The following is a 14,138-nucleotide window of genomic DNA, read 5'->3' on the forward strand; positions in this document are numbered from 1 at the left end:
TTTTCAATGCTTACAGCAGTCCTTAACGTAATAGCGACAAAAAGCGTTTTTGCATTCAATACATGTCGGTAATTGGAATGATAAATATGAACGTGAAAGAGTATTGTGACATACAATGCGAACAAATTTCAATCTCGAACTAGTTTAGACTGTTTTTTTTTGTGCGAGTTGTATAATGTAGCTGCAACGTAAAAAAAAAACTTTAATTAAAAACTTTTTTAAATTTTGTTTATCCGACAATAAAATCAAAATTATTGGATAATTATTACATTTTTTTGCACATATTTTAAAAATTTGTAAACCAATAATAAGCCGTCAGTCGGGTGATGGACAAGGGGACTAACGTGTAGTTTCAAGCTTGCTAGAAGAACGCGCCGTAATTGTCCATACACACGGAAGTGCGACTATACTCTCCACGCGAGGGCGGCTGGTAACAGGTTCCTGCCAGAGGATCCCTGCCAGAGGATTCTGGCAAATGGTAGTCGGGCGTGGCACCATTGCCAAGAGTCAGCCTGACTGAGGGCCCGGGTCACAAAATAGATCAGTCTCAAACGGAGAGCTCAGGGTACCTGGCGACCCCCTGTTCTAAGAAACCTTACCCGGGCGTCGCGGATCTCCGCCCGGGTGGACCCTCCTTTCTCCGCAACTCGTGGGAATCACATGTAGTCTCTAAACAAAAAGGAGTCAGGATCTCCCAAAAAAACCTACCCAAACGGCAGTGACGACTGAGTCTGGCCGAACACCCTTTAAGGCAGCGAAGTTGGCGAGTGAGCCCACCAGCCTGGCCTCCACCACAGGATCGGGTTCGGGTGAACCCCGCCTCAAGTCTAAGGCGACTGAGTGCAAGCCGCCCAAAGCCGTCGCCATGGGAACATCTCCCGGCCCTAGTGCCACGATGCCCCCTTCAGGCGCAGCCAAGGACGGCAAGCACTCAGTGGCACCCGGTAACGGCAAATTTACAAACGCAGAAAAATGATCTACGGGGCAAATCCTACGCAGGCAGAAGAAATCGAAGACAGCGGGTCCTTCTGCTGAATGGATGAAGAAGGTGGAGTGGGCAAGATCCGTATTACCAAACTTCGGCAAGGAAGCCCCAAAGCCATCAAAGCGGACAGAGGTCAGAAAGCGACCTCCACCTAAGAGGGAGCGCTCCCAGAACGTTCCCTCCGACCCCTCGGCAAAGCGGCAACGCGTACAGCCACGGCGATCTTTCGCGGAGATCGCGAAAGACCGCATTCTCCTGGGCGTGGTCGACAGAAACGACCCGAGTGGCAGGATTCAACGTAATAAGTGGAAGTGGGTGGAGGCAGCCCTAGCCACAAAATTCTTCGAGATTCTAGCCAAAGAACCTGGCCCCCCTCCTATCTGCAAAGACGTGGGATGGTTCCAAGGCAGCGTCAAGGTGATCGCATGTGACGACGAGCGCTCTGCGGAGCTATATAAAGCCTCAGTAAAGGAGCTGGGGGAGGTGTATGAGGGCGCCGGACTTGTTGCGTTGAGCTGGTCCGACGTACCTTGTCGACCCCGTGAAAGGATCTGGATCCCGGCATCCATCAAGGCGCCGGACCAGATCCTCATCATGTTGCAGCGATGCAATTCACCTCGGACTGGCGAGTAGTGAAGGTCGACGAGATAGAAGGGCCAAGAAATCATGCCATCCTCATCCTAAACAAGGAATCCCTAGCTCCCATTGAGGCCGCTCATGGGGAGCTAAACTTCGGGTTCAGCTCAGTGACTGTAAAGGTCTTCAAATCGGACTCCGCTAAGGAGGATCCGGAAGGCGGTGGCGGAGAGATCGCGGAGATTGCCTCTGAGATCGAGGAATCGGAAACCGAGGACGGCTACTCGACCGATGCCTCAATTCTCCGCAGCCTCGCAAAAATGGGTCCAATCACGGACCTAGACACATCGGACGAGGATGGAGCCGGTACTACCGTGGTGGAGATGCCCACAGCAGATGTCCGTGAGGCTTCTGCAAATAAACCTCCACCACAGTAAGGCAGCTTCTGCTCCTCTTCAACTCCATCTGGCTGAGGATGGAGTCGACATAGTCCTGATCCAGGAACCTTGGATACTGAGAGGAAAGGTTCCAGGGACTAAGGAATATAAGCTTCTAACAGCTCCGAGCGAAGGTAAAGTAAGGGCCTGCATTTAAGCCAAAAAGCACCTTAAGCAGCCATTTTCGTTCCGAGTGCTGTTATCGTACATGGCCTACGAAAGGCAAGAACCGCCGGATGAGCTGGTAAGAAGACTGGTACAAGACAGCGAAAAACAAAACATAGGCCTCCTAGTAGGCTGTGACGCAAACGGCCACCACACACAATGGGAAAGTACAAACACAAACGACCGCGGTGAGTCTCTTTTTAACTTCATCTTTAGTTCAAATCTTTTCACATGTAATAAAGGTTATGACCCCACCTTTAACATTAAGAGCCGAAAAGAGGTAATAGACATAACTCTCGTCTCTAAACCACTATTAGAGACAGTAACTCACTGGAGGGTGCTAGATAAGCACTCTTTTTCGGACCACAGGTATATAGAAACGACCCTCACAACCAACCCCACAAAACCAGCAGTTTTCTCAAACCCAAGAAAAACAGACTGGCAAGAATACAACAATATTTTAAGTGAAAAAGCCCAACGGATCTTCCTTCATATCCTCAAACAATTTCTAATCTAAACTAGTATCAATTCTCACAGAAACCTGCAACTATGCACTAAAAAAAGCCTGCCCCAATAGCAAGCACAAAAGAAAAAGAAAACCTCCCTGGTGGTCAGCAGAACTATCTCCCCTCCGAATAATCTGCAGAACCCTTTTTAACAGAGCCAAGGCAGAAAATGAGGAGGCCCTGTGGACCGCCTACAAGATAGCCCTTGCGAACTACAAAAAAGCTATAAGGAAAGCAAAGCGATCATCGTGGCATTCCTTCTGCTCAGAATTGAAAATACAGCTGAAGCAGCCAGACTTAGAAAAATCCTCTCCCAATTGACCACAACCTTAGCCTACCTTAAAAGAGCAGACGGTTCCTGGACCAGCACGAGTGAGGAATCTCTAGAGATACTTCTAGACACTCACTTTCCAGGAAACAGGCAAAATGCTCTCACCTCTTCACAAACAAACGCCACACTGGCAAGTATCAAACTGTGCATAGACCCAAAGGTCCTCCATTGGGCCATACACAGTTTTAAACCACACACATCTGCAGGTACAGACAAAATCATACCCGCACAAATCCAACATGCGGGAAATATATATATATAGTAAAATGTTTAACGTTACACTGAGCCGAATTAATGTCTCGTCCCGCTGACTAAAGACAACGCTAAGAATATTAAATAAAAAGATCGAAGAAAAGTATTTTTCAAGACTTTATTTATTAACTTTCAGCTTAAGACTGATTCAGGTGATAAAAAATATTTCTTATGAGGCCCTTAGTTTACATTTATTCGGGATGGGAGCAAGCTCTCCCGCTTGTGGTAGTATGTGTTTGTATACAGTAACAAATGAGTGTATGTAGGGAGAGCGGCATCGCTTACTCCGGGTGCAAGTGCTTATATCGTGGGATCTGCATATTCAGCATATTCACATGTACTGGCTATGTGAATATGTCACTATATTAAATTTGGAATTCGTGGGATCTGATATTCAGCATATTCTTAAATGCTGGCTATGTGAATATGTCACTTCCCTCCCCTTAAAAGGGTTGCCTAAGCTTGGGCTGCCATTTCAGGGTACAATGCGGGCAACTGTATTTGTGGCGGTTCTATTTCTTGTTGTGGTTCTTGATCATTTTTTGATTGTTTTCTGAATTTTGTATATAAAACAGTTAGTGGATTTAGTGTAAAAATTTTTGATAGGACAAGAAAAATTATAAGAACAATAACTAAAATTATTATAGTTGCATAAAATGTGGTATTATTTTCTGAAATTAATTTTAAAATGTCATTATGTTATGTTATTTGTTTTGTTAATCCAAGTTGATGTTTTGATTAAAAGTATATTCTGGCTGTTAATACTTTCTAACTTGTAGTAATTGAGTACTTTTGGGTTAAAAAGACCAAGACGTGAAAGTTGCATGCCCATTTCTATGTCTTCTATGTATTCAATAAATTGCGTGAGCTCATAGACGAGTGTGTCAATATCATTGCGATTATTTTCGTAGTTGGTGAGTTTCTGCAGTCCTTCATTCACAAATTTTACGACATCATTTAAATTAAGAACTTGAATCGAATTTTCTGCGCCACTTGGAGCGCTGCTGGAGCAACTTCAAGTACTCTTCCTTCTATCGCGACCAAAAGATTTGCTGAAGAAAGGAGATGCGCTGCCAAGAGTCAAGCCGATTATAGTTTAGGCCCGTTATATCTGGCTCGTCAAACGACGAAGGCGGAGCACCATTGAGAAAATGCGCCGGAGTGAGGACGTCCAGATCGGCAGGGTTCTCTGAAATGGGAACTAAAGGTCGGGAGTTAATAACTGCCGAGATGTGGCACACCAGCGTCCTCAGCTCGTCGAAGGTCAGAACCGCCTTACCCACAGCGCGGTAGAAATGATGTTTGCCCGTTTTCACCGCCGCTTCCCAAAGTCCACCGAAATGGGGCGACCGTGGAGGGATGAACCGCCAGTCTATCGTCTCCGAAAGGCAAAAATTCTGAACGGAGCCTTGATGCTCGCTGCTGAGAAATAACCTTCGAAGATCCAGAAGTTCATTCTTGGCGCCGACAAAGTTGGTGGCGTTGTCTGACAAAATTTGCTTCGGCTTCCGCCGGGTGCATATGAACCTCTTGAGTCCGCACAGAAACGCAACTGTCGAGAGATCCTTGATCAGATCCAGGTGCACTGCCTTGGTTGCAAAGCATATAAATACGCAGACGTAGCATTTAACCGCGGGCTTGTTGCGAGTATCCGACTTGTGAAAGAAGGGTCCACAGAAGTCTATGCCAGCAACCTCAAAAGCGTGAGATCCTTCCAAGCGCTCCTTGGGAAGGTCCGCCATTATGTGCTCTATCAGCCGCGGCTTCATCCGAAAACATCTAACGCATCTGTTCACGGCCTTGGTCACCGTCTTCCTCCCCCTAATAGGCCAATATTGGGATCGAATTGCACCCAGAAGAGCTCGAGGTCCGGCATGAAGATTGCTTTCATGGTATTGCGAAATAATTGCCAGAGTCACCGGATGGGACCTTGGAAGGATTTTCGGGTGGCGGCCATCAAAGTCCAATGACGAATTCCGGAGGCGACCGCCTACTCTAAGAAGTCCAAACTGATCCAGGAACGGCGACAGCGAGGATATGGGACTAGACGAGGAAACTCTTCCCAGCGTTTTTAGGGACTGCATGTCCTCCCATAACTGCGCGCGCTGCACCAACCGCAGCTTCATCTGAGTACCCTCTTGAATGTGTGCGACGGTGAGCCCAGGATGACGAATTCCATTACAAAATTTGTAAATGTATGCAAACACTCGTTGCAGTGAGGGGTACGAATTTGCAAATTTGGAGCTAGCAATTACATCCACGTACGGCGACTTTACGATGAACACACTTCGACGAAGCTCAAGCACCGGTTTGTCAGGACAAACAGCTGTTGGCCAATCTCTTTCAGGCTCCGTAAGATAGGCGGGTCCATGCGCCCAGAGTGACGATTTGCTAAGCTTAGACGGCAGGGATCCTCTGGATAAGATGTCAGCCGGACTTAACGCTGTTGGAACATAACGCCAAGCCGTGACATCTGTCAGCTCCTGAATGGCAGCAACCCTATTTGCCACAAATATGTTGAACCTGGCGGGCTCATCTCGGATCCAGGAAAGTGCCACCGTCGAGTCGCACCAACAATAGTAGCGTCCTTTAAATACTTTCAAGCCAACTATTTCCCTCATGATTTTAGCCAGAAGATCCGCACCACAAAGCTCCAGCTTTGGTACTGTTATGGTCTTCAACGGAGCTATGCGCGACTTCGAACAAAGCAAATGGCTAAAACTTTGATTCCCTTTAGAAACCACATAAACGCAGGCTCCATAGGCATCAATGCTTGCATCACAAAAATCATGCACCTTAAGACCAGACTCTGCGCTAAACACGAACCGAGGGAAACTAACATGACTTATTATTTCAAAACTGCGACATATATCAAGCCATTTCGTGTTATGAGTTTCCGGGAGGCTTTCATCCCAGGACAGCTTTTCCTTGTAGAGCGCCTGCAGGGTCTCAATGGCGACTGAAAGGCAGAGAACGAAAACAATAGCTGGTCGGAGGCGGGATCCCAAGCGAGATCTAAAGTTTTGGTGAAATCGCTACCATCTTCAAACTTCATGAACGACTCCTTGTCCTCGGCGGGCACACCCTCCAGTACAAGCGGAATGTTAGAGCACCATTTCCTTAGCTTGAGCTTGCCATTCGTAAGAATGCCAGCCTTCTGCCGCATTATGCTGATAGCATCCTTTACCGTGCCGGAGCCGGAGATAAGATCATCCACGTAAAAATCGCGCCGAAGGATTTCTGATCCAATGGGAAAAGATGCCTGCTCATCGATTGACAACTGCTGCATAGCCCTTACGGACAAGAAGGAGGCTGGTTTGGTGCCGTACGTAACTGTGTCGAGTTTGTATACTTGAAGGTCATCTATAGGGGAGTCCCTTCATACAATGCACTGCAAATAGCTATCTTCTTGCGAGACTCTTACACATCGGTACGTTTTACGAAATCGAATTAGGATGTGAAATAGCTTGGGCTGGATGACCGGGCCAGCCATTAACACATCGTTAAGCGAGTAACCAGTGGAAGTGGCAGCTGATCCGTCAAAGACAACGCGAAGCTTGGTGGTAGTGCTATCCTCCTTTATGACGCAGTGATGTGGTAAAAAATATCGGCACGAGCTGACCTCAGAGGCAGGCACAGGCGACATATGTCTCAGATCACGATATTCCTTCATGAACGCCGCATATTTAACCCTAAAGCCGGGGTGCTTTGTAAGCTTCCTTTCCAGCGACAAAAATCTCCGCAAAGCCTGAGGATAGGAATCTCCTAAAGAATCCAAATGGAGTTTTAGCGGCAACCGTACCGAGTAATCGCCAGCTGGCAATCGGGTGTAATTTTTAACAAAGTGGGCCTCGCAATCTAGCTCCTCCTTAGTGGCTTGAACTATTGGGCCGGGACAATTTTCTACCTCCCAAAAGCGCTGCTGAAGTGCATCAAGTTCAACATCAATGCTGTTTTCCTTGCTGGCTGAAGAAGGAACGCGTGAAGCAATTAAGGCGCTACCACAAGGGCGCGCGCAGCCTCCAGACACAACCCAGCCCAGACGATTTTTTTGAAGCAATGGCAGTCCTGGCAACAACTTTATCTGACCTACGCACAGCAGCTCATAAAACAGGCTAGCTCCTATTAACAGGTCAACACGCTGAGCTTTATGAAATTCCGGGTCGGCAAGCTGCAGGTTTTCTGGAATCTTCCAGTCCCCAATGTCCACATTAAAACTTGGCTGGCGATCCGTGATATTGGGAGCGACAACTGCTGTTATGCTCGTTGAGAAATCCGAAGTGACAGACCGCATCGCAATTCCTACCGAGAATCCATCAGTCGCGAAATTGGAATCCCCGATTCCAGTGACGGAGCCGGACGACCTCGACCACTTAAGTTGCAGTTGATTTGCAAAACGAGAGGTGACCAAGTGCAGTTGAGAGCCAGAATCTAACAAGGCCCTGCAGGGAACGAACAGTCCCGACCGATTCTGCACTAGAACGGTTGCAGTGGCTAGCAGCACAAGGTCACTACCGAGATCCTGGGCAATTAGAGTAGAAGAAGTCGAAAGCGGGGCAGAAGCTCAGTGTGGGAGCTTGAAGACACTGGAACATGTGGCTGCGAGGAAGGCGGACCATCTAGATGGAGCAGCGTATGATGCCTGATTCCACAGGTGCGGCAGCGGCTCGAGCTGCACTGGCGTAGCTGATGACCTGCCTTTAGGCAATTTAGGCAAAGTGCTAGTCTCTTTGCCTCGGGCAGACGATCTACTGGCGCTAAGTCTCTAAATTGCGGGCAATAATATATGGCATGCTCTGCACTATGGCAAAGCATGCAACCAACAGAATTTTGGGTGGTAGCAACTAGCGTCGAACGATTTCTGCCCACCTGAACGCCATGGCGCAATCCACGGCCTCCAAAGTCCTACATCGCTGCTCCAGGAATGCAGCCATCGATTCCCACGACGGAATAAGGTTGACAAAGACCGGATCCTCCAAGCGCTCCTCCCACATAGCTTGGCTCGCCGCATCCAGCTTTTGCAGCAGCACTTGCACTATGATACAGCCAGCGATTTGCTCAGTGGTGCCCAAACCCTTCAATGCACGAATGTGAGCGTTAAACTTGTCCGACAATTCCCGAAGCGATGCCACTGAACCATTCCGTACTACCTTTAAACCCAGAATCTCGGTGATGTGCGCCTGAAAAACGAGACGCCGATTATCAAACCTTTTTTGAAGCAACTCTAAAGCCGCTTCGTAATTGCCGTTTGAGATCTCCAAAGATCGGATAGTTTCCAGCGCTGAATCCCTCAAACATGACCGCAGATGTTAAAATTTCTCAATGTTGGAGAGGTCCGGATGGCTGTCGATTATGCTCGTGAACACGGAGTAAAAATCCGCCCAGTTTGCGTAGCCTCCGCCAAACGTTGGCAGCTGCACAGGCGGCAACGGCATCGGCCTCGGCCGCGGCTGCGTCTGATGACCACTACACTGGTGGGGCACAACACCTTCCGCAAGCGTTGAGTGCGGCGCGAAATGCACATTGCGTTTGGCTATTTCCGCGCGCACACTAGCCTTGAATTCAACGATGAATTCATCGAAACTCTCGCTCATTTCACTGCCAATTTCGTCGAAATCCAATTCCTCCAGTTCTGTATGCAGAACATTGAAGGCACTTTGCAGCTCATCAATTTGCTCCAGCCTCACCGTAAGAGTGGGTTCGTCGTATCCGCTCAGCGTCTCATTAGACAGCGACGTTTGTAGCCTCTGCAACCTGCTGAACAGCGCATTGGCTTTGCGCTTTAAAAAGGTCACCCTGTTTTTGTCACTTTCAGCGGGCATAGCAACAAATCGCTTTTAATTCGGTTCAGCGGGAAGATGAGCACAAAACAAATGCCGAAAATGCAAGCGGAGTCAATGCACGTAACGATATATGTAGCAATGTATGTATGTATATATGTAATGCTAGCTCGCCTAAACACAGCCACTATCACCGAAATCACCACTCACTTGTCCAACCGATTGCGATTTAATGTATTTATATTTATTTATAAACGGGATAAGTGCATTAATTAATGCATGCAAATTAACACTATCACGTCGGGGTCACCAATGTTTAGCTATAGAGCTTTTTCAATAGCTGTTGCGAATAATAAATAGCCGAAGAAAGTTTGTTTATTTTCCGATACTGTTTATTTTGCGAATTGTTTACGGCAGCTAGGGCCGACAAGGAGCTATATCGAATACACAAGTTGAGTCTTTGCCGAAAAACGAAGAAGTGACAATTGGCGGGACAGACAGCCGAAATGCAGCGCCCAAGCTTAACGTAGGTAGATAACAAAGAGAACAAGGAATGAGCGCCGTACAGATAAATGCGTGCGAGAACAGCGGTTTGCACTATGGGCATCGCAACTGCTACCACTGACTATTTCGGCTTACAATATTAAGAGTATGAGATTAGTCTACTGCACAGTTTTGGCGGCTGCATGACCCAACATCCTCCCCCCGTTGGAAGCTTGGCTTCGAACAGAGTCCTCAAGGGGAAGCAGACACAGCTTGTTCACTGCCCGCCTTATTACTCCAGACGCGGTCCTCAATTCTGCAACTCGAGCGACGCCGTCTCTGCCAGGAATCAACTGCATGACTCTCGCCAAAGGCCATCTCATTGGGGGTAGATTCTCGTCCTTAACAAGAACGACGTTGTCCACGGCTACGCCAGGCTTTGGGGTGCGCCACTTGGAGCGCTGCTGGAGCAACGTCAAGTATTCTTTCTTCCATCGCGACTAAAAGATTTGCTGAAGAAAGGAGATGCGCTGCAAAGAGTCAAGTCGATTATAGTTAAGGCCCGTTACATCTGGCTCGTCAAACGACGAAGGCGGAGCACCATTGAGAAAATGCGCCGGAGTGAGGACAGTCCAGATCGGCAGGGTTCTCTGAAATGGGAACTAAAGGTCGGGAGTTAATAACTGCCGAGATGTGGCACACCAGCGTCCTCAGCTCGTCGAAGGTCAGAACCGCCTTACCCACAGCGCGGTAGAAATGATGTTTGCCCGTTTTCACCGCCGCTTCCCAAAGTCCACCGAAATGGGGCGACCGTGGAGGGATGAACCGCCAGTCTATCGTCTCCGAAAGGCAAAAATTCTGAACGGAGCCTTGATGCTCGCTGCTGAGAAATAACCTTCGAAGTTCCAGAAGTTCATTCTTGGCGCCGACAAAGTTGGTGGTGTTGTCTGACCAAATTTGCTTCGGCTTCCGCCGGGTGCATATGAACCTCTTGAGTCCGCACAGAAACGCAACTGTCGAGAGATCCTTGATCAGCTCCAGGTGCACTGCCTTGGTTTCAAAGCATATAAATACGCAGACGTAGCATTTAACCGCGGGCTTGTTGTGAGTATCCGACTTGTGAAAGAAGGGTCCACAGAAGTCTATGCCAGCAACCTCAAAAGCGTGAGATCCTTCCAAGCGCTCCTTGGGAAGGTCCGCCATTATGTGCTCTATCAGCCGCGGCTTCATCCGAAAACATCTAAAGCATCTGTTCATGGCCTTGGTTACCGTCTTCCTCCCCCCAATAGGCCAATATTGGTTCAACGTATTGAATTATTTCTTTCGAGAGAGTTGGTATAAAATTACTAATGGGATTCTTGCGCTTAATTATACCCGTTACTCGTAGAGTAAAAGGGTATACTAGATTCGTTGAAAAGTATGTAACAGGCAGAAGGAAGCGATTCCGACCATATAAAGTATATATATTCTTGATCAGGATCAATAGCCGAGTCGATCTGACCATGTCCGTCTGTCCGTCCGTCTGTCTGTCCGTCTGTCTGTCCGTCTGTCTGTCCGTCTGTCTGTCCGTCTGTCTGTCCGTCTGTCCGTCTGTCTGTCCGTCTGTCTGTCCGTCCGTATGAACGTCGAGATCTCAGGAACTATTAAAGCTAGAAAGTTGAGAATAAGCATACAGAGATATAGACGCAGCGCAAGTTTGTCGATTCATGTTGCCACGCCCCCTCTAACGCCCACAAACCGCCCAAAACTGCCACGCCCACACTTTTGAAAAATGTTTTAATATTTTTTCATTTTTGTATTAGTCTTGTAAATTTCTATCGATTTGCCAAAAAACTTTTTGCCACGCCCACTCTAACGCCCACAAACCGCATAAAACTGCAACGCCCACACTTTAAAAAAATGTTTTAATATTTTTTCATTTTTGTATTAGTCTTGTAAATTTTTATCGATGTGCTAAAATACTTTTTGCCACGCCCACTCTAACGCCCACAAACCGTCAAAAACTGTCAGTGATGAAGACTCTTCTTCACACTTCCACTAGCTGAGTAACGGGTATCAGATAGTCGGGGAACTCGACTATAGCGTTCTCTCTTGTTATGTTTTTAATGCATTCATTATTAACTTCTATTTTATCTTGATTATAAATTTTATTCTCATTTTCAAAATATGATTGTTGATCTGAATGGTCTAACTGATACCCATTATGGTCGGGATAGGGAATTATTTTAATGGTGTTTAAGATTTTGTGGTTAATAGGAATATGTGAAATGAGTAATAGTTCGTTATTTGTTTTGTCAATCCAAGTTGATGTTTTGATTAAAAGTATATTCTGGCTGTTAATACTTTCTAACTTGTCGTAATTGAGTAATTTTGGGTTAAAAAGACCAAGACGTGAAAGTTGCATGCCCATTTCTATGTCTTCTATGTATTCAATAAATTGCGTGAGCTCATAGACGAGTGTGTCAATATCATTGCGATTATTTTCGTAGTTGGTGAGTTTCTGCAGTCCTTCATTCACAAATTTTACGACATCATTTAATTTATGAACTTGAATTGAATTTTCTGCAATTAGATCTATTTTTTTTGTTAATCTTTACTCTTTTCATCATTTTCATCAAGTGTGCCAAAAAGAAATTTAAAAGATGAACCTATTATGTCGAATAGTCCACGTTTTTGCCTAATTTGTTGATGAATAGTTAAACCATTTAATTCTTTCAATAGTTTGTTGTACAAATATTTCATTTTAGGTGAGTCTGAGATTTTGTTACCAAAAGATTTTGTGATTGCATTGATTTCCGTTAAATTAATTCTTAGACAGTGATGTTCATATGCTAGCGGTATTTGAATTGGATTACTTGAAAAGAGTAAATAGCCAAGGTCGGAATCTGGGTTGGTTATTTGAATTTGTTGAGAATGGCCCGGGGTGAATAATAGAAGCAACATCATTATACACAAGGTTCCTGTGGAAGTTTGACGGTATTAGTTTTTTTTTGTTTCTTAAATTGTGTTTTGTAGTATTTGATTTCTCTATTTCGATTAGTATCTATTTTTTCTACATTTTTATTTTCTTTAAAGGGATTTTCTAATTTACCCTTTTGAATTGGACCTTTTCTGTATTTAGTGTCAATATTAAATTCCTGTCGATCGTTATTTATTTTATTTATTTTTATTTTTTTAATTTTTTGAGTGTCTAATATCGGATGACCCGCGTATAAGAAAATTTGAGCAGGTGTTTGTCCAGTTGTGTCATGTTTAGTTTTATGGTTGTATGTGTAAAGGATTGTTTCTATCTTGCTTAATTTTACTTCTTCATCATCAGATGAATTGATTATACGGATTTATTCATTTATTGTCTTATGTAATCTTTCGACGTCTGCTACTCCGTTTTTTGCCGTATTGAGATGCAATTCGATTCCTTCGGATTCGAGCCATCGCTTTAGAGTCAAGCTAGAGAAAGCTCCGTCTCTGTCTGCCTTTAGTAATTTGGGTTTACCTAACTGATTAAAAATGCGCATTAATGCGTGTTTAGCTATTGAGCTTTTTCAATAGCTGTTGCGAATAATAAATAGCCGAAGAAAGTTTGTTTATTTTCCGATACTGTTTATTTTGCGAATTGTTTACGGCAGCTAGGGCTGACAAAGAGCTATATCGAATACACAAGTTGAGTCTTTGCCGAAAAACGAAGAAGTGACAATTGGCGGGACAGACAGCCGAAATGCAGCGCCCAAGCTTAACGTAGGTAGATAACAAAGAGAACAAGGAATGAGCGCCGTACAGATAAATGCGTGCGAGAACAGCGGTTTGCACTATGGGCATCGCAACTGCTACCACTGACTATTTCGGCTTACAATATTAAGAGTATGAGATTAGTCTACTGCACAGTTTTGGCGGCTGCATGACCCAACATCCTCCCCCCGTTGGAAGCTTGGCTTCGAACAGAGTCCTCAAGGGGAAGCAGACACAGCTTGTTCACTGCCCGCCTTATTACTCCAGACGCGGTCCTCAATTCTGCAACTCGAGCGACGCCGTCTCTGCCAGGAATCAACTGCATGACTCTCGCCAAAGGCCATCTCATTGGGGGTAGATTCTCGTCCTTAACAAGAACGACGTTGTCCACGGCTACGCCAGGCTTTGGGGTGCGCCACTTGGAGCGCTGCTGGAGCAACGTCAAGTACTCTTCCTTCCATCGCGACCAAAAGATTTGCTGAAGAAAGGAGATGCGCTGCCAAGAGTCAAGCCGATTATAGTTTAGGCCCGTTATATCTGGCTCGTCAAACGACGAAGGCGGACCACCATTGAGAAAATGCGCCGGAGTGAGGGTCCAGATCGGCAGGGTTCTCTGAAATGGGAACTAATGGTCTGGAGTTAATAACTGCCGAGATGTGGCACACCAGCGTCCCCAGCTCGTCGAAGGTCAGAACCGCCGTACCCATAGCGCGGTAGAAATGATGTTTGGCCGTTTTCACCGTCGCTTCCCAAAGTCCACCGAAATGGGGCGACCGTGGAGGGATGAACCGCCAGTCTATCGTCTCCGAAAGGCAAAAATTCTGAACGGAGCCTTGATGCTCGCTGCTGAGAAATAACCTTCGAAGATCCAGAAGTTCATTCTTGGCGCCGACAAAG

Source organism: Drosophila teissieri, chromosome 3R (genome assembly GCF_016746235.2).
Source record: "Drosophila teissieri strain GT53w chromosome 3R, Prin_Dtei_1.1, whole genome shotgun sequence".
Classification (NCBI taxonomy): Eukaryota; Metazoa; Arthropoda; class Insecta; order Diptera; family Drosophilidae; genus Drosophila; species Drosophila teissieri.